This window comes from Manis javanica, chromosome 15 (genome assembly GCF_040802235.1).
Source record: "Manis javanica isolate MJ-LG chromosome 15, MJ_LKY, whole genome shotgun sequence".
Taxonomy (NCBI): domain Eukaryota; kingdom Metazoa; phylum Chordata; class Mammalia; order Pholidota; family Manidae; genus Manis; species Manis javanica.
In genome coordinates this window covers 9,377,106-9,400,353 of record NC_133170.1, presented here as the reverse complement: position 1 = coordinate 9,400,353, position 23,248 = coordinate 9,377,106, and the positions used below count along the sequence as shown (strand labels likewise).

Below are 23,248 nucleotides of genomic sequence, written 5' to 3'. Positions count from 1 at the left end.
TCTCACATTTATTATCTCATTTGAAGTCCCAGTATTAGTCAGGCCCTTTCAAGTGGAAAGGAATTAAAGAGTGTTCAGATTACTTCAGGTGATAAAGATTTAGTGTGCGACTGCCCAGCAGATAAAGGAAATGCAGGAAACCGTTGAGCCGTCAAGCCTCCTGAGAATTGGAACATGTTCAAGGACTGAACAGAAACTCTACATGCTGATCATTCTTGTAGCTCAGCTTGTCTCTTGGCACAGATGCCAGTGCCAAACTTGAGTCATGATTGGCTGAGTCTGCTTAGGGTGGAATCATGCTCCTTTCAAGCATGTGATTTTGGGCATGATGCTGCTTTTCTCATCTGTGAAATGGAAACAGACCTCACAGGGTGGCATTAATACAGACGTAGGGAGCTCTGCTGAAGTGTTACCATGCTTGTTTGCCCCAGGCTGCTAGCAAGTTTATACTTGACTGTCTTTGACTCAAGTGGGAATCCTTGCCCAATCGATGTGGTCAAGGGGGCAAGGATCTCAGGCTGTTAACTGAGAATCCTGTGTATAGAGGATAATTTTGCACTCTGTCCGAGGGGCCATGGGGGCAGCTACATCCAGGGTTTTATGGCTTTACTTTAGTACTCTTTCTTTAGCATTATTGCCATCCCATTTATAGATGGGGAAACTCAAAAATGTCAAGTGACCCTAGGTTTTATAATAACTCAAAGTCCATGCAGTTCTTTGTTGGATTTTACCAAAGAAGAGGTGCTATTTCTTTCTTTTTTTTTATTTATTTTTATATTTATTGGAAGGTTTGACCAAGTACCAACATCTCCCCTGAGAAGAATTTACATTTACAGTTTAATCTGATTACCCCTCTACAGGGCACCATAAAAAGGATTTTGTATGTATAGACACACAGAAACAGAGAGAGGGCAGCAGCGTGGTGCCTTTTATTGTGGCGGATCTGCTAGGCCTGCTGTTTTGGGGGAGGGTCGGAATGTTTAGAGATAAGGCGGGGTCAGCCCAGCAAGCCCCAGGCATAATTCTCACCGGCTTATGTGCTTGGGACCGTGGGGCAAATGGGGGATAAATTACTATATTCTTACATTCCTCCCTTTTCTGTTTTATAAGTGGTGGAGGATTCGGGAAGGGGTGCAGGTCAGTCTTCAGGAGCTGCTTCCTGCTGATTAGGGGCGATGAAGTTCATTTTTGTACTGATGGGGGACGGTCTTCAGATGAGCCCTTGGTCTGCAGTGGCGATGGCATTTTCCTGGTTCAATAAGGATCATCGTCTTTGGAGAGGGGTTGGTAATCCTGTAATATAAGCTGGTTAAAGGTTTGGTTAGAAATTTTTTGCATTTGGGCTGGTTGCTACATTTACATAGGGTGGCTGAATTAATAGCATTTTGGGGGAAATATGTGTAGGCAGAAAAGCGACCTGTAGGGCAAAGGGAATCCTTGATGGTGCAATCTTTTGGACAGTCTGAAAGGGAAGAAAAGGCTGGCATTGGGAAGATAGGTCTGGTGAGAGAGTAAGCGTTGAGACCAGGGTTAATGATCCTAAGGCATGACACATGGCTGTTGTAAGGGAGGTCTTAGGACTCTGTGCAGGCAGAAACTTCTTCAGTGATGAGTGGAAGCGGAGATGAGCAGCGCGAAATGCGGGGAGTAAGACGTCCCGTCAGCGTGGAGGGTAGGAATCTGTGGGAGATTTGGTGGGAGGGGAATAAGCTGAGACAAATGGCTTAAGGTGGGAGTTGTGTAACCAATGGGGAAGATCCTGGAGTTCAACTGCAGTTGGCGTGGAAAGGATTACTGTGTATGGTCTTTGCCATTTGGGAGTTAGGGATGGTGTTGCTTGGTGTTTGGAATGGGCATGGTTTGGAGTTTCTTCCTGTCTATGGTAATCCCTTTGTAGGGAGAGGAGAGCTGAACTCCCAGCTATGTGACCTGAGCGGCAGACAGCTGACCTTTGGAGGGTGAGACCTGATAGTTGTGTTCTGAGAGAAAGTTTAAAAGGAGAATAGTAACCTGTTGAGAGGTTTGTAGGGAGGGACTGCACGGGAGGAGATCTCATCTACATATTGAAGGAGGGTGGAGCTCGAGAGAGTAAGGGATTTGAGGTCTAGTGGTAGCGCCTGTCCAAAAGGTGGGGACTATTTCTAACGCCTTGGAGAAGAACTTGTGAAGTGTTGTTCTCTGAATATTAAAAATGAACTTAACATAGGAATCTCCTGCCTTGATTTTTCTCTGGGATACCGGCGTCTTGGTCTGGGAGCATTATCAAAAGGCTGCCTGCTCAGCTCCCAAGGTGGGCGGAGGTATTGTCTATTTGCTAAAGAATCCTGCCTTTTACTATGCCGTCTACTGCTGGGTCTGCAGTTAGTTGCTCAGTTTGCAAAATTACCTCGTCAGATCTGAAGGAGTAAAGACAGCACATAGGCTTGGGCCTTTTAGAATGCTAAAGTGAATCTTATACACGATTACAAATGATTAGCATAATAAAGCATGTACTACTCTTCTTTATCTGGGGAACATTAACTGATCTCACTGAAGAAAGTTCAACAGTTTTAGTAGTGGGCGGTTTCCTACCATATAGTTACATTGCTCTGATTGCAAATATCCTGCCTTGCTTTCTCCAGAGGCTCTCACCTTATTCTAAACCTATGGCCCCTGTCTCATTCTCCCCTCTACAGATGGAGACCCTAGCTGCTACTAGGGAAAAGGGGTGATGACGGCTCTGGCTGCTTCATGCTGAGAGGGGGTGCAGTAAAGGGTGCAGCTAGGTCTCCATCACTGGTCAGTTGAGAGGGCCTCGGAAGCTTGGCACTTCTATTCCGGGTTTCATTTATATTATTATTTGCAGTTTTGTGGCTTTTAGGCAAGATAGAACAAATTGTTATTAGGTTAAGTAGCAACATCTGGAGTTGGATTTTCCATTCTGGAAGGACAAACTTGACGAGATTAAGAATGCATGGCTGAATATGAGAACTAGAAATATGAAAAGTCTAATTGAGCCATAGCCAGGTTTCATGGGGAAACGAGAATTCTGGATCGAGTTTACATCTCAATGAGTAGTATTAGGATTTAGTACAGATAAGACAGCATTATTGAAACAATACTTTTCTCTAAAATCACCCTCATTTTTATTAGAAGTATCCAGATTCAGAAAATAATTAACAGTTGGCTTGATTATTTGCATAAGTGCAGCAAGAAGAGTAATTGATTACATGGGATCTTTTAAATGTGCTTTGCTGGAACTTTTTGTAAGGAATTTCAGATTGAACTTTTAAGGGCTTCTTGAGGCCAGAAAGCCAAGCCAGACTTGCCAGCAGCTTGTGCCTGCAGTACCTGTAGATTTGGGTGAATTCCTCTCTTCCTGCACCTGCCAGGAAGTGACCTTCCTTACTCACCTGGTAAGGCTGCTGGGAACTCTGTAAGCAAGGTACCAGGCCAGTTCTTCCAAGGGGCTTTGTTGGCTTTATAAAGTCAATCTTAGTTCCTTAAAGCTGTCTGTTCATATCTGAGTTTACACACGAGTGTTTCTCAGGTATGACGTTCCAGTCAAAGCCTTGGTAATATAACCAGTGTTTTTCATTAGTCCTCTTACAAGGAAAGCAGATTCTTATTGAACTTGTGCAAATAAACATACTGCCATGAAATATAAAAGTAGTCACTGAGAGTTTTTAAATTTTGGAGGGATCAGGTAGAGGGAAAGATAAAGTTTCAGTTCTGCTTATAAAGGCAGTCATTTACTAAACTGTTGTCAGCTTAAGAGAAAAAGCTTAAAACACTTTATCAACAACATTTGAAACAAAAGCCACAAAATTATCTTCCTTAGTTTACTTAATCCTATGTAACTAATACCTGTTCTGCTGAAATCTAGTTTTTTACTAGTTTAGGAGTAATAAAACATTGAGTATAGATGACAAAAGACTTACAAATGACAATGGTTAAAGATCTGATGAGAGCTTACTGTAAGACAGTTGTCATAAGGAAATTTGGATATTTCTGTAACATAAAACATTCAGTAACAAAGTTTAGCATCATTCCCTGTGACAGTGCCTTCTAGGTAATTAATCAGGTAAATAAGCCAAATTAGCCAAATACTTTCTCCAATGAGAAAAAATTCCTCTGACATGTTCCAGGGGCCCTCTGGAAAATATCAGAGTTAACTAGAGGTAAAAGCACTTGCATTTGATTCTGGGATGCTGTTAAAAGTTTTAAGGCACTTGCTTAAATAGTTACTCACATTAGACAAAGCTACACTTCACTTTAAGCATTTTTCTTTGAAAGATTTAACAGATACCATCAACTTAAATGACTTTACGTAAACTTAGGCAGCTGATAACCATAAGGACATGTCTATTCAGTTCAACTGAAATTAGCATTAATGAGACAGAAAAATATTGTTCTTTTACACACTTAGACACACAAACATACAGATTGAGACGTAATGGAACAGTGAGAGGACAGACAGAGCTCCTGGCATGAGCCAGGAGGGGACAAGAGAGCCCGCGGTGGTGCATTGTCTAGGAGTTTTATAGGCAGTTGAGGATATCTGGGAACGTGAAAAAAGCTTAGGGGTGTGGACTTTAAGGCAAGTAGCAGGTGTTTAGGATTGCAGGAGGGACAGAGAGAGGGCTTAGTTCAGAGGTAGGAGAAAGCCTGGATATATGGGATCACTTTCCATTTGCCCGTATGCTCACAGAAGTTGTATAAGTTGCAGAGAATTTTAGGATCTAAAGAGCCATTTGGGGGCCATTTAGACTGATTGTCCAAGGGATATTGTGGCCAGATCTCATTACAGTAGCGAACAGGTTTGAGGTCTGGAGTGAGGTGGAGGGGCTTTAGATTATTGAGTAAGCACCCCAGTGGTGAATCTGCGGGAACGGAGGGGCCAGATCCCATGGTGAGAACGAGACTGTTCAGAAGTCGCTGAGGCGTCCCTGAGCGATTGAGAAGGACACAGAGAAGACTAGGCACAGTTAGGGGGTTGTCACCACCTCTAACTGTGGGGTCGAGGTGAAAACGCCGGGGAGGCTCAGTACCTGGTACCAGGAGTTTTTGAGTCAAGTAGAAACGTACATAAAGGGAGACCGGGCCTCAGTGGATGAGGATTCTCACCATGGGGAGGCAGAGAAGGGTCGACTATGGAGATCAACAGTGACTCTGAAAGTTGTGGTTGGGGGTGCCCCTGTCCCAGAGGAGCCCTTGGGAGTGCCGGACACTCAACAGTCACTTCCCAGGTTCCAAAGGGACATTTAAGTTGACCATGAAGGGGAGACTCACCAAATCAAAGGCTGGTGTTGGGCGAGAAGATGAGCGACCGGGAAAATGGACGGTGAGCCTGTGGAGGATCGGGCAGTGAGGGTTCCCAAAGCAGCTCAGGTTCCTGGAGGAAGACCAAAGTCAATGGGAGAGCCTCATCCGAAGTCACAGCACCAATGAAAGGGTATCTTGCCGCGGCCCTCCTTACCCAGAATGACTCAGGAGACACAGGCCCACGCAAGAGACTTTATTATCTGAAAGAGAGAGTGGCTGCCCCAGAGTGGGGATGGGGAGAGAGAGAGAGAGAGAGAGGGAGCAGCATAGAGAAAGAGAGAGAGAGAGAGAGAGAGAGAGAGAGAGAGAGAGAGAGCAGCGGGACAGAGAGACAGAGACAAAGAGAGGGAGAGGGCAGCAGAGACAGACACACAGAGACAGAGAGTTGAGGTGCTATTTCTTATCTTCCATTTATTTAGGAATAGGTGACAATCTTTTTCAGAAATGGCATCTTGCCATGTAAAAGGGTGGATGTTCTATGACTATTACATTATATCTAAATCAGAATTCAAGCACTATGGGGTCACATGGGAAATTATCCAAAGGGATGTAGGAGGAAAGAAGTTCAAAGCATTTAACTGACAGATATACTTGATAGTTGTGACACTCTCTGTGTTCACTTAATACCCCAGCTAGTTTAACAAACCACAGTACTAATTACCTGGCAAGTCAGAAGCTCCATAGCATCCTTCAGTACAAAGGCCTATCTGGAGATAGAATCTGGAGGGGCAGGGAAAACAGCAGAGAACCTCATTTTTATAGGATTTGGGAGATAAGATGTTCTAGCCTGAAGATATGTTATTCAGCAACTTGTTTCGACTTGCCAGAAAAATTCCTTTAATGAAAGCATTTATTTACACCAGTTGTCCCATTTTCATCTTATATCTATTTTCAGCTAACACTCAATGTTCTTAGTCCTCTTAGAAGTTTCTTGGTTGAAATCTAACATGCAGTTTTAAAATGCAATTTTTAGTTAAGCAGAAGAATTCTAGTTAAGGATTAGGATAGGCTGAATAAAGAAAGCAACAGTCAATGATTGTTCAGGTAAAAGGTGAGTGGAGTAGAACTTAATGGATTGGCCTGGGCCCGGGAAACATACGTGGCAGGGGTCCAGGGACTGGGGTGCACCACAATGTGAAACCGGGTAGATTTTGATTAATAGTGAGCCATGATATATTATTTGAAAAATGAGCTTTCCTCAATGTGGTGGCAGGGGAAAAATCAAAGTGGGAGTTACTGGTTATGAGTAATGCCCTGTTGTTGATTGAGCACGTTCCCCGCACCTCTTAAGAGGTCTGTGCACAGCGCATATTGGCAGGGAGGAATGGCAGGGATTTGTCTCCCCTGAAAAGGCCTGTTGTCCTGCGGACGGGTTTGGCCTGCTTTGGAAGAATGCTATGTAGATCATCTGCATGGGGTGGAAAATAAGGAATTGCTGGTATGTGTAGAAAGGGCTAACTCTCCATCCTGTTGGCCTTTCTCAGAGTGTAGGGATCAGATATATTTGTTAGGAAATTCGATTAACTCTGTTAGGAAGTGGTTAATTGCTTAAGGGAGTTAAATGTGTTTAGTTTAGACATTAAGTTAACATTAATCAAAGACCATTGTAGAGAAAATCAAAGTTCCTTGGGCAGGATTCTCACCTGACCCTGGTCGGCTGGCACGTGTGGGCACTATGTTATTATTGACTCTCTATAAGAGCTCCGCCCAGTGCTCTGGGCTGCCAGCTGCAGGAGAGCAGTGGCTGAAGTGGTGGCAGTGCCCAGGACAGAGACTGAGAGGGCTGCAGGGGGCAGAGAGGCCCAGAGACAGGGACCGCCTTGCTGCAAGCCGACTTTGCCCTGAGGCAGATGGGATTCTAGTGCTTGACCTGCAACGTGGGAGTAAATCTGGGTATATAATCCCTTTCACCCCAGAACGTTCCATTACCATTTTTTAGTTTCACCGAATCAAGAGTGAACTTGCCTGGGGCCAAAACCCTTTGGCGAGACAACCATGAAAAGCAATAGTCCATATGTTTGGGTTGCCAAGAAGGAGTGATTAAAATAAGATTGCTTGGAGCGAGATACTGGACCTGTTTCTAACCTGTCTTCCTGGGCAGGAAGGGAATAGAGATGAGGGGTGGACTCACAAATGAGGTCAGTGGTGATAGCTGAGTAGTGGCTTAGTACCCAACTAAAGGACATTAAAAAGGTGTCTGGGTCATCACCAGTGCTGTGCTTAGAATCAGCCCAAGCAGCAGTTTCCCTTAGAAGGAATTGTAAAGCTAAACTTGTTTCATTTGAATTTGGGTTCATGATTTATGCCACATGTTCAACTCACTCTGTGTTCAGCCATGTGACTGGGATGAGAACAACAGATCCTTTAAGATCGCTCTGCTCAGGTTCCTCCTGAACTTCTAAAGATCTAGCCCTAGCAGGGTGGAGTTTTAAGAAAAAGACACCATTCATTCATTCAGTGAATTTTTTTTGAATGTGTATGGGACAAAGCATGGTTTTAGATTCCCTGAAGGACATACAAATGAAGCAAATTGGCATGTGGCCCTCAGGGACTATAAGAAATGTATAGTCAGTGAGGGATATAAGCCACGTATAAAAATAATTGCATAATTGTTTTGTGTCATAAAAAAAAAGAAAATATGTTTACTGGTATCTTATGTGTCAGGCAATGTGCTCTGTCCTCCCGCACAAGCATCTCACTAGATCCTGGCAACCACCTTGTGAGGGAGATTTTAGAAATGGGCAAAAATCATCCTCCACTGAGGAAACATCATTAGGGAATATGGGTGCAAAATCATTCAGTCTGCACCCTGCCGGAGTATGAAGAAGAGGAGATGATAAATTCGGGAAGGTAAGTTGGGGGCCAGGATGTAAGGGCCTTTGAATGCCAGTTGAGAGAGTTTGGGCTTTGTTCCTTTGTAAAGCGAGGCCTTCAGGTGTTTTGAAAGGAGTTGGGAGAGATTTGGACTGCGCTTTGGAAAGCTGCAGCTGGGAGCCTGTGAAGGCCAGATAGGCAAATGACATGAGCTGGATGAACCAGGTGACCCTCTCCTGGTGTCTGCGTCTAAACTAATTAATTGGGGGTGTGTCCTTGTGCCTGCACAGGCCTGGGAAAGAGTCTATTCCCTATTACTCCAGGGATTGTGGAAATCAGCGCTCTAGACACATAAAGAAAAAATGCACTTCAGTCAAAGATCTTGGTTTCAATCCCAGTCTGGGTGTTTCTAGGGCAATTTTCTTATGTAACTTTGCTGAGCCTTTGATTCCTTATGTTGACATAGGGCTAATAACACTCACCTTAATGAGTGGTTGCAAGGATTAAATAAGACACAAGACAGAGGTCTTTGTGGGAAAAAGTCAGAAGAGCAGGATCTTCTTGCTAGGAGAAAGATCTTTCTTTGGTGGTGGGCTCTTCCAGCTTGACTGCTTCTGTTGACAGAAAAATTCAAGCAGGGATAGAAGGCTGCTGGTCAGCCATCCTGTAGGGAGTTCTTGCACCCGATAGATGGTTGCATCAGATGAATTTCAGGGTCCACTTCAAGTTCCTCTTTTCCTATTTATTCTCTACGGTTTCTCTCCTGTTTTGGATTCCTTCTCCTCCCCCATAGTGATAATTTCTGGCTTAATTTATAGGTACTGAAGGTTACACTGAAAATAAAAAAAGCTGGGCAGAAAATAGGTATGTAGACCTACCAAGATAATTAGTATTGAAACCATTGATGTCGTAAATGGACTTTTCCATGAAACCAGCTAGAGTCCAGGAGAGTGGGTAGGCTGGCTATCTGCTCATCAGGCATCCCATTTCACTTCTGTGGCATTGCTCTGACCCTCTGGGGCTACCAAGATACCCACAGGCCAGCGGTTTCAACATATTTATGTGTTAGACCCTCTTCTTAAAAGGAAGCATTATGGTGAAAGCTAAACAGAGAACAGAGAAGAGCTGTAACTCGGATTAAGGGGGAGGGAAAAGCCGGGAATGGAGAGAAGGAGTTTCCTTCTTCACTTACTCTGGAACCCCTGGGGATGAACTCTTGCCGCTGCAGCCCTGGCCTGTTTTCAGCTTTCCTTTTGATTCTTTTGTTTTCCGGACTCAGATGGCAGCTGTTATCACTCCAGCTGCAGAGGGGATGGGAGGCAACTTCCTGTTATTCTATCCCGCCATCCCTGCGGGGGTGGGTCAATCCCTCCCCCATCTGCTGCTGGTTGTAGAATGTGAGCCCGGACGCAGCCATCCCACGTCCAGGCTGGAAGAATGACTGGTAGCAGTCCAGCCACTGTTAGAAGGCATTTGGGTAGCAGAGTGTATCACAGGCATGACCACGAGTGTGTCTCTGAGGGAGAGGGAAAGATGAGTTGTTAAGGGGCAGGTTAAGTGGTTGGTGCAAAAAATATCTGAGGGGGTTAAAGGTTGTTGCCTGAATGGTGGGAAAGTGGGAAAAGGGAAGGACTCCGCCAAAGCATAAAGAGAGAGAGAGTTAGTTATGGTTTCTGGCTGTGAGTATGTGGGGTTTGGGTGCATTTAAAGAATGAAGCAGGACTAGCTGTGATATGATAGTCCGCCTTCTGTAGTCCTGTATTTTTATTGAGTCTTTTCTTTGAATTGGGTGTAAGGAATACAAAGAGATTTAGCATAAAGCTTGCTCTTCAAGGTTTGGGAAGATAGGAAATATAAAACTGGACACATTTAACCATATGTTTTCACACTTGTATAATCTCAGTAACCCTCACAATAACCTTTGATCTATTGCCCCATTTTAAGAGGAGGTGACTGAGGTTTCTGATGGATGTTTTAGGGACTTGCACAAAGTGAACATACCAAGTAAGTGGCAGAACTTGGCAGTGGACGCCACACATTTTTCTGTCCACTGTAACACAGTGAGGACAGGGGTTTCAATGAGAGGGGCGTGGGACTTGCACACACAGCAGCATAGGCATTCTAGGCAGGCCTGAAGGTGGGAATCCAGCAGTGATCTGCGAGGACACCAGTTTGTCTGCCCCAAAGGGTCTCCCAGGAGCAAAGTGGGAGATAGGGTGGGAAAGGTAAATAGATGGCAAGAGCAAATAGTGTTTAGAAAACTCAACTGGCAGGGGTGCATAGACAGACTTAGGGCTGGGGAAATGGAGCCAGAACTATGTCAGGAGGTTGGATTAGTACAGGTGTGAAAAACAGCACAACTGTGGTAATATAAAGTAGATCCATGAGAGTAGTGGTCTGGGTCTGTAGACTTTTTTTTTTTTTTTTTTTTTTTTAGCAATATAGCCTTTGAATGAGTGTAGATTGTGGGCAATCACTATCTTAAGAAGAAAAAAGCGGCTTTGGAGTCAAACAGACCTTGGTTTCTACCCAAATTCTGGGTGTTATGGAGCAATTTACTTAGGTAATCTTGCTGAGCCCTTGTTTCCTTATGGTAAATGGTGCTAATGACACTTTACAGGCTGGTTGTGAGGATTAAGTGAGACACTATGCTGGACTCTGTGCATCCGTCTACAATTTTTGGCAGACGAGTGAAATGTGTGACATGCTGTCATCAATCCAAAAACAAGCAATAAAAACCAACAAAATGAATAATTCATTGTACTGCCAGAAGATGATGGATAAATATGCCACTTTTTTCTCACAAATAGAGCCGCTTTTCACCATACAGTTCTGCCTTGAATCAGGTACTAGGCAGACTGAGAATCATTCTGCTCTGTCAGCCCATGGGATTAAGCAGCACCATATCCGTCAGGGGTAAATGTTAGTTAATTCTTAATTGATAGCTGGCCACTGCAACTGGTTCTATTCAAACAGTAATTATCCTCATGTGGCTTGTTGAACTCAGTTGTGAGATTTCCACTCCCCCCGCCCTTTTTAGTTGTGCATGGAAACAGCAGCCTTAAGGTCCTTAAAAAAGACAAATCGTAGTTTTTCTTATTCTAGGGGTTCAGTTTTATTCGCTGGAAACGCGTGTGCGTGATTTTCATCGCTAAAAGCAAAAGCTGCCGCATGGTTGACAACGCCGCCTGCTCACAGCTCAGAGCTGGGCGCGGTTTCCAGGATTCTCGTCCAAATCTTTCCTTAGTGCTCTTGAAGTTCTAAACTGCAGGTCTCAGGGAACCCCCAGCAGTCGCAAGATAAAGGGTGGGCGAGGGAGCGGCTCCTCCTTTCCGTGCAGGACTCTTCCGTGCAGGACTCGGGCAGCTAGCCGTTTTCTGCCCCCGCGCCGCCCGCCTCGTACTAGCCTGTGACACAGACGCAGTTGTGTTTCCTAAAGGGGGCTTTGGGGTGGGGGGGCTGGTTTCGTTTCTGCCCGGGGATGTAGTAACTACGCCCAGAGAAGCTGGAGACGCGATCCGTAGGGCGCGCCCCCAGACCATTATCTGCTTTCCTTGGAGATGGCAGGCGAGGCAGCTTTCTCCCCCGACCGCCCCTTCCAGCCCGAGCCTGGCTCCGCGACGACTGTGTGAAACGCGCTGCTCCCCTGAGTGACTGTTCCCGCGCCCAATCAGCGGGGCCTGGGCGCGGCCGGCCTGCCCCCGCGGACGCTGTTTGGCTGGCTCGCCCGGGGGGTGGGCGGCGAGGCTGCGCGGGGCGGGGGGAGGCACCTGGGAGAGAGTGATGTCAGCGCCCGGCGCTGCGGCCGCATTCCCGGCATGGTGTAGCGCCGAGCGGCGGCGGGGCGGGAGCCGGGCGGGCGGCGCGGGCGGCGCGCTCGGAGCGGACGTGACCCAGAACTTCTGGGCCTCGTGCCCGCGGCTCTGCACCCCCAGGTAAGGGCGCTGGGCTCCTCGCGGGCGCCGGCGGGCGGTGTCCCCGGTGTGCGGCTGCAGCCGGGGGTTGCGGCCGCTCTTCCTGCCTCGGGTGGATTTCCATTCCCAACTCCCTGTTTCCCACTGGGAACGGGCACTTCTGGGGGGAGATAAACAGCTGGGGCTCCCAGCTAGCTTATATGCGAAAAATACCTTCGGGATTAGACATGCAAGTCTTGTCTGTGCCCGTAGACACCCCTCCCTGCCCCGCACACACCCTAGTCTCCCAATAATACTTGAAAACCCCAGAGAAGTGTGTGGGGGGTGGGGAGAGGGTTCTTGAAGAATGTCACGAAAACTTTGTGAAATATCGACTCAAAAATCACGCTGAGAACAAAAGTTTAGTATTTCTTTTTCTTTTATCTCCCTTGTGGCCTATTATATATTGATTTAGTGAAAGAATGTCATTGTTATTCTTATATATCAACATAAAAAGATCCTTTTATATAGTCCAGTCAGGATGTGAGAAATTCAGTTGGGGTGTATTAAGTATGAGTTTGTGGGACAACCAGTCTCTTGGGGACAGACTTCTGAAACTCCAAATCTTTTTCACTTCCATTTTGACTGGGAATCCCTTTCGTTGCCAAATTTGTCATCTGGAGAGGTTAGGAAGGCTGCTGAGAATCTTCAGATCTGTTTTCTGCGACTGCTTGAGGAAAGGATGAGGGCTGGTAGTTTTGTTTTCAAGGATGATTTTAGGAACCTGAATTTTTCAACATGTGGGACCAAAACAAATCCTTCCTTTCAATGAGAAGTGCAGAGAGCAATAGAAGAAGGATTTGATTTTGCGTCCAAGTTTGGTATTTAGGGAAAGTAATTGCCTGTGGAGAGGAAAAGATATTTTGGGAAGTGGAAGTGCACAGTTCTGATTTTTGTGTATTTCCTGTTGAAGCCCTGTCTTTTTTCCTGCTGGGACAGTTTGTGTGCCCGGGTCACTAACTGGGTGTGATTGACTTTCTGGGGAAAAGACTAAACTCCATGAACCTGGTTTAGAACCCGCCTGATCAGTGCTTAATTAAGGCACTTTCTTAAAAACATAGGGCTGAGACTCCTGAGTCAAGTTTCTCTGTTCTCCAGCAAGTGAGGTCCGTCTGTGGCCAGGTCAGGAGGAAATGGGCGTCTTCACTGTGAGCCAAAAGCTGCATCCCAGGTTCCTTAAAGAAAGGAAGGAAAGAAGCCACAAGGTTACATCTAATGGGACGGGTGGAGCACTGGACTTCATAGATGGGTTTTTCCCTCTTTGTAGCCACATGAAGGGTTTCAGAGCTGGAAACAAGTGTTTTGTTTGCTGTTGTTTTAAGACACCTGGGTCTGTATTATTCTTAGTTCCAGAAAAAAAATGTATTAGTACAGGGTGGATAAAGAGCTGGCTTTTTGCAAAGGCAAGGTGCGATTTATTTGAAGGGCTAGAACATTTCAATTGTGGTTTGTGTTTTGGACTGAGAAACAAATTGCCTAATGGCTCTGAAATAATAGTGAACAAGTCTTTTCTATTTTATGTTCTCTAGGAAGTATGTAAAACATACTGTATTTCCCAGTGCACTTTTTCAGTAGGAAAGAGGAGGTGATGTGGAATTCCGTGGGCTAATGTGAGCTCTCTGGGGCCTTGGCTGATGGGGTATTCAAACGGCAGTTTGTAATAACAAGTGAAGTAAAGAGTATCTTTAGGATGTCATCCCGATGTGCCAAATTCAGATGAATATGCCAAAACTTTAAATTTTATTCACAGTTTGAGGAAATAACAGTAATTTTCTATACTTCATTTTAACCAATTTTTCTCTTCTTGGTCCATGTTTATGAGGCAGATGTGGGTTAGTAAAACTACTTTTTTAAAAATTGAAGTCTTGTTGATATGCAATCTTATATTGGTTTCAAGTACACAACACAGTGGTTCAACAGTTACCCAAATTATTAAATCCTCACCCACACTAGTGTCATTGTTTTCTGTCAATATAGGAAGATGTTACAGAATCAGTGGCTATATTCTCTCTTCTGTACTACCATCCCTGAAAACACAGTACTTTTAAAGGGCAAAGTTTGAAAGATGTTTGGGTTACTGAGAAAGGTGGGATCAAGTTTTGGTTAAATTCTCTTTGACCGGCAACTATCATGGTCCCGATAACTGTGTTAAAAAAAATAGGCTAATGTGGCCTTTGTGGACAGATGTTGACTTGAAATCCAGTACACAATGTAGTTCTAGATAATAGTGCCTAATTTCAAGGACGTCACAGACATTTTGGGGAAACAAGTGCGGTGAGGGGAGTCTCTAAACTGCTTATGTCATCTTTTTGTCACCCACTGTACCAGCATGAGATAACTAAGAACAAGGTCATTTTTCCCCCTCAGTTACTGACTAGCTGACTTCTTTTTAAAACCTCATTCATATTCATGGAATAATTTTTATTTTTGTACTTAATTTAGATTATGTTATTAATTTGCTACATTAAAACTAACTTTTTGTGTTTTCATCTCCCATTTTTAAAAGTGCCTATATCCCAAATGGCACATTTTCCTAACTGTCAACTCACAGAAGGCCTCGTTTATTGTTCTGTCTTTTCGAAGATAAAATTGTATGTTCCTGACCTGGTTTGAATTACCTTTTCAAAACAGTGAATAAGTGAGTGAATGAATGAATGAATGAACATCCGTACACATATGGGTCTGTGCCTTATTCTTTATTAAAGAAACATTGCTTCAAGGTGGGAACAGGCAAGAGATATTGTGTAATGATGACTTTTCATTCCCAGAGATTTCCCTAGAAGTTCATATCAGTTCTGAAATGAAGAAAAAAAAAAATCATAGTTGAGCAGCCAACTGTGAAATTTTTCAGGGAGCCATGATTGTTACTATTTGTTTAATCGCAGTGGAACAGATGGGGTTGGTATGAGGATAAAGCTGTTAAGGTTAGTGACCCTGGTGTTTGGGGTAAAGGGAACAAAGTGTCTGTTCTCTGGCCAGCATTTCCCTTCAGCTAAACGTTGATATTTTCACAATTAAATCAGTCGTAAAACTGTCCAAAAATGGACGCTATCCAAAAACTGCTCTGGGCTTGTGCAGCTCCTTGCATCTGTAGTGTTTTATGTCATTTGTTTCTTATACTCATCACAGTGCATGTCAGAAGCGTTTTCCTAGTCAAAAAGCCTACAGCTTTTGTCACATTTATCACCACCACAAAGATTGATGCATCATTAAATGGAATGAATGGCTTTAAAAAAACTAAACTGAACTTCCCACCCTACAGAATAAAAAGACTCTTTCTTTTATGTTGTTTATTTTAAATACAGTAATTATTGATGCCAGTTGGTTGTTTGTTGATGTTTCAAATGGCCGAGTGCTGGGGGTGTCTTTTTCAATGTTTTTCTCCACTTCGAAGGATCTAAAACACCAGACATCTGGATTTTAATTACAAAATGGGTGCTTCCACGAGTTTTAAGTTTGCACTCTTGTTAGGCAGTTTGCGGGAGGTGGGGATGATGGGGCTCTGAGTGAAACGCGTACTAGTTGGTACCCCTTGAAGAGTTTCTATTTCTGAAATGTGGGTTTGGACTCTGAGTAGTCTGGGTGCATGTATGTATGCAAACGACTGAACTTCGGTTTTGGGTCTGCCTAGAACTTGGTGTGACTCACATTTTGACTGGTTCATACGCACATCCTTGTTTTCATTGGCAAGTGTAATAGGTTCAGAATAGAAAGATCATTTGGTGGTTCCTGCATAGTGGTGCACCTAAAAATGTCCAGGACTGAAGGAATTGTATGAACTCGAATTGCATTTGATACCAGTCATTCTGGTAACGGCTCGTGTCTCAAATACGGATCATGGAGGAAGATCAAGTACTATACCTTTGGGACTGGGTGTAGATTTTATGGGTACCCTTTGAGCACCAGAGTGCAGCTAGGTATTTTCACCTTTCCTTTGATTTATAGAAATCAAGTGTTTGACATAAAAACAGATGCAAGTTCAAGAGAGCAGGCGTGCTGACTCCTAGTGTATGTATATGTCTGTTTAAAAGGCCAAACTGTGTTTTACCTGGTGGGAAACAAAAGGTGTTGCTCTCAGTGATAAGTCCATCCATAAATAAGTGGCTAAATTCTTTAGGCAGGCAAGGCTGTTCTTGGGAAGAAGCGGGTAGGCCCATTGGGAAGCCTGTGCTTCCATGCTGTGAATTAGATACGCATCATATCAGTAAGTAAGCTGACCTTGTTTTGTATTTTTGTGCCTAGGATCTAGCTTCTTTGCTGGCTCTGAGTCATTCTCTCCATCTATTGTACTTTGCACAAAATATTCATCTCTCCACCACAGATTTTTATGAGGTTTTTATGGGGAAAGTTTATTAAATTTACTTGGGAGAAAGTGAAAACAGGGCTAAAACGCTATGGCTGACTTTCTTAATATGATAACTTGATAGTGTGGCTGCAGTTGCATAAATAACATCCCTGCAACCGTTACCTGTTTCTTAAAATGCTGCCTCGTATAAAGACACATAGTAGAGAATTTTGTTTTGCCTGAATCAGAATCTGAACATACTCTACTTTTTCTTTGCAATGATAGTCAAGGGAGCCTGTAGGTTCTCATGTGAGCTGACTCAGGGAAGCGAGCGAGGCTGCGGAGGAAGCACTGCGTGAACCTGTGAATCGATCAGGGCAATGGTGCGAAGTCACCGGGGTCTCAGTGTTTTTCCTCCAGATCAGCTGCTTGGACAGCTTTTGTGAAACTTTCCATCCTCCACCCCCACCAGGTTGTGACTTTGCACAACTGAGAAAGCTTCTAAGTACAGATTTAAGGGTCTTCTACTCCTTTTCTCTCCTCGTGGTACCTAGATTCTCTAGGATGACTTGTGCTCTACCTCACCTGACCATGTGGGCCTGACCAGCATCCCACCCTCACATGTTGTCCCATAGCCAAACCCATTTTGTTTAATTTACGACCATGGCCAAAAAAAGCAACTTGATTTCCCAGAGTCCTTTGCAGCTGGGGGTGTCTAAGTGATGTAGTCCTGGCCAAAGAAATGTAAGTGGCTGGGTGGGGCTTCCCCCTTCCCCCACTGCCTCTCAAAACTCGTCTAAGGGGACGCTCTCCATATACTCCCCCATTAGGCCTTTTGCTCTATGAACTTTCTTCTGGAATGTGAACATTGTTTTCTAAGTGGAGAAGCCACTTGTGGCCACAGACTCGGTAAAGCCAGCTGAGAAGCTGACGGCATTCCGAACCTGCTGTTCCAGACCTCGTCTGCCTGTTTCTTGACGTTTTGTGAGCAAAATAAAATCTCTCTTTGATTAAACCCCAGGAGGTGGGTCTTATGTGTAGCTAAATGTAATCTTAACCGGGTCTAAATTTTAAAAAGTCAGGGTTCATTTTTCTCCAAGAATTAAAAGTCAACTTTCTGTATGACAAAAAAGAGGTGGGTTTTTGGAACCACACAGACCCGCAGCTTGAGTCCCAGCTCTGCTATTTATTACAGTCTAATGTCGGCAAGTAATTTAACTTCTCTGGGTCTCAGCTCTCCTGTCTTTAAAATGAGGGTACTGATATTTGTGTTGTAGAATTTTTGTAAGGATTATAAATAATTAGAAATTATTAATAGACATAATAGTGGTACATTTGACATACAGATTTTCAACAACTGGTGACAGCTACTACTGGAGGGGAATGCAGTGGGTAGCCTGTAAAGGGGGAGGCAGGTAATTCAACTTCTAGTAGACTGAATCTAGCAAACGTAATGGAATGGCTAGATGGTACATTAGCTTTCTAGCTCTAACAACTGCCTCCATCTATGCCATGCATTTCGGCACCCATCTCCTATCCTCTGTCCCACCTGCCTAAGCCAGAATGCGTGGAGCTCTAACGTTCTGCAGCTTTGGCTGAAAAAGGAGAGGATGTCCTCAAGAGAAATTTGTTAGTTGTACCATAGGGATGAAGGGTGTGGGCTCCAGAGCCAGACGAATGTAGATTATAGTCCCTTGTCTTTACTAGCTGTGTGATTTTTGTCTTTTGTAAAATGGGAAGAATGGGGTGTTGATGAGGATCAAGTGTGATAACATATATGAAGCACTAACAGCTGTTTTCCTGACACACAGTGAGCCCTGGATCAATGACAGATATTGTTATGTCCTCAAATATGTGTTAAACAACTCTTGGCCTTCCTATGAAGTCCTCATGGAGGTGTGAGGACAAATAAAACATGCTTTTTACCCTTAAGAATATCGGTATGCAGGAGATGAGAGCAGAAAGGGGATGACCCTCCTTACCCATAACCATAATAAAAGACAGATTTAGAATACGATTTAGCTGTTTAAAAGATTGAAAAAATACACTGATTTATAGAGATGTCTACTGTATATATAAGAAATATATATATAATATATAAGCTTATATATATTTATATGTATTAAATAAACTTATACATATAAATACATGTATGTTTAATAAATAAGCCGAGCACAAACATGTAGTTTATATGTCAATGCATGAAGAGTTACTAATGTGATTTATGAAGGATGGGATTAGGATGGCAGGAAAGATGAAGGGAGCCTTAACTTTTTTATAGCATATTAATGTTTGTTTTTACACTCATCTATTACTCTTGAAATATAGAAGAGCATTAAAGTTTAAAAAGCCAATTTGTTTGGTCTTTTGTAACTAGGTAGGGGAAGATCATGCAATGAATTAGATTAGTCACTCAAAAAACGGATTGGCCTTCGCGGGGTCCCATTAGAGGAGGTGGGATTTGAATGCACACTGAAGGGTGAGTAGGACACTTTGAGGAGGCCGTGGTGGGAGGTGAGCGTTGGGGCAAAACAGAATATAGTGAGATTCGTTTTACAGGAAGATAAGGTAGATCAATATTGTTAAGATAGGTGAGATATGGAAACAGATCTTCGAGCTCTTAAAGAGTGACCGGATTATGTTTCAAAGTGCATTTTGTTTTGCTTTGTTTCCTTAAGGCAGGGAGGGGTATGAGAAATATTTTACAACGATGACTTTGGAACCAGTATGTTCGATGTTACGAAGTATAAGAGGTGAGAAGAGGGAAGAGGGACGGAACACCTTATTCAAGAAAGGCCCACAAGCAGTTGAATTTTAATGGGAAATAGGATGAATTAATATTTGAACGTCCAGAGTTTGCGCTTCCATCGTGACCCACAATAACCTACCTTCATCCTTCATTGTGTAAGTGGGTAAAATAATATTACCTGTCTCATGAGATTTTTAAGAGGAAAACAGCAATGGTTCCTAATGCTTACAGAGCACTTGGTATATTCCAAGCATCTTACATATTTTACTTTGTATTGACTGTCTACATCAGCCCTAAGAAAGTGTAGTTATTATTCCTTATTGCAGTTGAGGAGTCAGCTGCACTGCGAGGTTCAATGAATTTCTTCCCCAGGTCACACAGATTGTGTCTGTTGGACTCAGGATTTAAATGCAGGTGGGTACAGCCTCTAGGTTTGTTTACTCAACCGCTTCATGTTATCGCCTCTGGCGTAGATCTGTACTTGACATGCGAACAGCCGTTAAGAACTGTTAGTTGATTTTATCCACAAGAAGCTATTAAGTAAGAATTTGAAATTTAGGTTTGGAGTTCAGGCAAAAATCTCATCTCTATAGGACGGGTACATGAAGAGTGAGAATAGATGAACTCACTAAAGAAGAAGATGTAGAATAAGAAGAGAAGCAAGCACACAGCCTTCAGGGAACTCCTGACATTTGGACACGGTCAGGCTAGTGAAAAGTTACGGGAAGTGATAGAGCGGGAACCGCCCAAGGAGGGGAGGATCGTGGTGGCAAAGGAAGGAGGTACGCCCAACGCAAGGGGGCCGTGCCATCCAGGGCAGTACACTTCTCACGAGGTTGGGTCTGAGAGACGGCCCTGGCCCAGCACCTGGCCAGCTGTGGACTTACAGTGGTTTTAGCTGCCCAGCAGAGACAGAATCCAGAGCGCAAAAGACAGGACTACATGGGAGGTGATGAGCAGCACCAGGTAGCCCTGCAGGCCCAGCCTTTCAAGGACTTGAACAAGCAGAAGCCTGCTCTGACAGCCTGGCTCTGGGGAAGGTGCAGCAGAGGGCGATGGGAAAGCAGCAAACGAGAGGAGGGAGGGAGTGCAAAGTCCAGGGGGGAGGATGCGGGTGGATGCAGTCAGGTGGAGAGTGGCAGGTCAGCCTTGAAACCCATAGGCACCCTTTTCAGATGGGGTGGAGGAAAGGATAGGAGAAACAGAAAAATGTGATAGGAAAGGGTAAGAGTTGGGTAAGTGCACTGCAGGCAGTCTGCACTCTGCATTCTTTCAGTTTAATAGGAGGCATGAAAGAATATTCATAGACAAATCACCCAGGCTCCTGAGAGGCTGGCTCTTGGGATTATGGGTACAGAGGAAAAATTTGTAAAAATGACAGAAGTCTCCCATCTAAACAATACAAACTGGCACATGTGCCCGGATGTGTCTCCGAGCAGGAAATTAATTTGCTGGAGTGGAAAGTGGTGGTACAAAAAGGAGGAGGAGAATGAAAGGAGACGAAGGAAAACTTGACTGTCTTTGAAGGAGGAATTTTTAGACAATCAGGCTTAATGGTTCGCAGAACAACTTCCCAGTGGAAACCTGGGCACTCAAGTGGTGAGAAACAGCCTGGGTTTGGTTACAACTGAACCACCAGAGCACCAGGAAGTACTCTATGGGAGGATTTCCAGCAGACAGGCCCCTGCATCAAATGCTGCTCTGGTAAGGTCTTCTTTAGCCTTCAGTTTAATTATTTCTAGAAAGATCTTTAGTTGGAAAGACACTGGGTTATGGTGCCTCAGCACATTTATTGTTGTAATGACATGAGGGGAAGGAATGGGAGGACAGGGTTGAAGCAATTCAGTAATTAAGGGCATGGTCCTAAAATTCGGCTTCACACTCCCATCATTCCTTTGGGGGGTCATTTGGGGGCTGTTTTAAAAGACATCAGGAAGCTGAGAGAGCTCCATGACCCCTCTCTCCCTGACGGGCAGCACGGGAACTGGAACTGCTGGACCCACAGGGCCAGCACTTCCCTCCGCAGGAGGCAGCGCGAAAGGCTGACCGACACCCACTTTCCCCGAAAGGCTTCAAGGGTCTGCGTTCCTTGAGGGGGAATGAGGTGGGGCAGGGACACGGACAGCCATCGTGGTTAACTTTTCCTGCCACGATGAAAAATGCTGAGATATAAACAGTATAGTAAGAATAGGAGGGACTCCATCTAAGGCTAAGATTCAATTCTAAAAACCAGGTTGTTAGGAGGTAAGATTCCTAACATACTTTATGGTAATTAGCCAACAACCTATCTTAAGGCAGGGCAAGCGGTCCTAAATGATATGTTCTCATTTCTTAAGGGTAACCACTATCTTGGAGAAGAACAGGACCAAGAAATTCCTTGTGTTAAGTTTATCTTACAGACTATCTAGAGGACTGACTATAGGTGAATTAATATCCCTCACCGGGGCTAGACATCATGAGACCACATGTCAAGCCTACATCCCCCTGGCCCTTTGCCCCGTTCTTGAAATCCTGAAGAGACAAGAATCCTAAGCCTTTAAGCTCACCTCCTCTCTGAGGCTGCTCACACTCCCTTTTTTCTTAGAGTGTGTACTTTGCCTTAAATAAAGCCACCTTGCTTTAAAAAAAAAAAAGACGTCAGGAAAAATTTAGCCAAGTGTGTGTAGCATATTTAGATAGGCATGATATTTTTGAGTTCAGAGGTTCTCAGTAGGGCTGGCCACACAATTTGTGGAGCCCTTGTACAGTGAAAATGTGTGGGGCTCCCTCATTCAAAAAGTTGGAAAAAGTGCCATTAAAGGTTGTAATATAAAAAGCTGTTCCTTTTCTTCTACATACCCTCTCTTGACTTGTCATTGTGTTAATGTGCTCTGTAATGTCTATGTGAAAAAAAAATTAAAAGTTAATGTTATTAGCATGGATTTTATTCATCTTTGTATGTTAAAAGGTGCAGTGTTAGTGTTAAATGCAAATACAAGTGCATTTGCTAGGTATGCAGAATTACTGAAATCACACACTTCATATTTTGTCATGTGTACATGCGTATGTGTATTGTTCCTATTAGAATAGGGGGCGGGGAAACACTGCATAAAACTAATCACTACTTTGATTTCACTTCCTGATACACATACTAGTCTTTGGCTTAGAAGGAAGAACTGGCTTAAGTAACCACTGAAAGGAAAACCATGCATTGCCCTGTGTTTCCTTTTCTTTCTATGCCACCATTTTTCAGTGTAAGTGGTTGGCTAATACAGGGAAGTCATAGGAGCAAGAGAGGATATGGTAGGATTCTTTGGTGTTTGTGTTTCTTAGAAAGACATTGCCCTGTTTCTACATGCAAACAAGTTCTGATTCAAATAGGAAGCGTGGCTTCTTGGAGCTGTCAGCGCCCACCCACCTACTTCCTCAGCTGTGTTTGTAACACCTTACCTTGAACTGGTCGCTGAACTCACATGTTCATGAATCCACAGAAGTTCAGTGCTCACGTGGCATTGCAAACACTATGTGTGAATGAGGAGGCAAGGAATAGTGCCCACACATATTAAATGGGATCTCCTCTGCACATATGAACCCTCCATTGTTCCACTGGACTTCATTTACAAAAACAAGTTCAGAGTTGAAATTATTAAGAGTCTCAAGATGATGACAACAGAATATTAAACCAAGCATAGCACTTTTCTGAGGGTTCTGTGTGACTACACAGGGCACAAGCCCGTGAAGATGGCCCTGTTCTCGAAAGTGTAAGAGCTCACTTTTAAGCCTCAGTTTCCCTTTGACCTTCAAGGCTCACCTACATTATCAGAGTTTGCAATGGGTCAGGTTTTTGTCTGTATCCTGGGGCCCCTCTCCTGACCATCATTTCCTGCCGTTTTCGCCTTTGAATCCCTCTCTGTTCCCTCTGTCACTGCCTTGGTTCACATCCCTGTCATTTCTGATACAGACCCTGCAATTGTCTTCTACCTGGACCTCTGCAGTTAGTTTCTTTGCTGAATCCTGCAGCTCATCACCAGACAAATCTTCCAAGGAAACCTTTGGCAGGAGGCCACCCTGCCTGCTCCAGAGCTTTCTTTGACCTCCTGTGGACTGTGGCTTTCAGCAGAGTTCTCTTACTGGTGGTCCTGGGATGGAGACCATGGAGGCAGG

At 44.1% G+C, this 23,248-nt stretch overlaps 1 protein-coding gene and 1 long non-coding RNA gene across 4 annotated transcripts in view; one reads left to right on the top strand and one right to left on the bottom strand.

The window, feature by feature from the left end:
• Positions 1-894: 894 nt before the first annotated feature.
• Positions 895-9,457, bottom strand: LOC118972748 (uncharacterized). Of its 2 annotated transcripts, none has more exons than XR_005061829.2 (4): positions 9,311-9,457; positions 8,601-8,732; positions 5,272-5,374; positions 895-1,305 (listed from the first exon to the last, which is right to left on the bottom strand). It is a non-coding gene; the product is annotated as an uncharacterized lncRNA (long non-coding RNA). The 2 variants fall into 2 exon arrangements; XR_012125735.1 differs by having other exon boundaries at positions 895-1,293.
• Positions 9,458-11,895: 2,438 nt separating this feature from the next.
• Positions 11,896-23,248, top strand: part of PPFIBP1 (PPFIA binding protein 1) — a 147,747-nt gene continuing 136,394 nt past the window's right edge. The window contains exon 1 of one of the 2 annotated variants that reach the window (XM_073223212.1): positions 11,896-12,053. The gene's annotated coding sequence lies outside the window, so the exon portion shown is untranslated. The remainder of the gene's footprint in view (positions 12,054-23,248) is intronic. The other variant, XM_073223213.1, reaches the window with a different exon arrangement.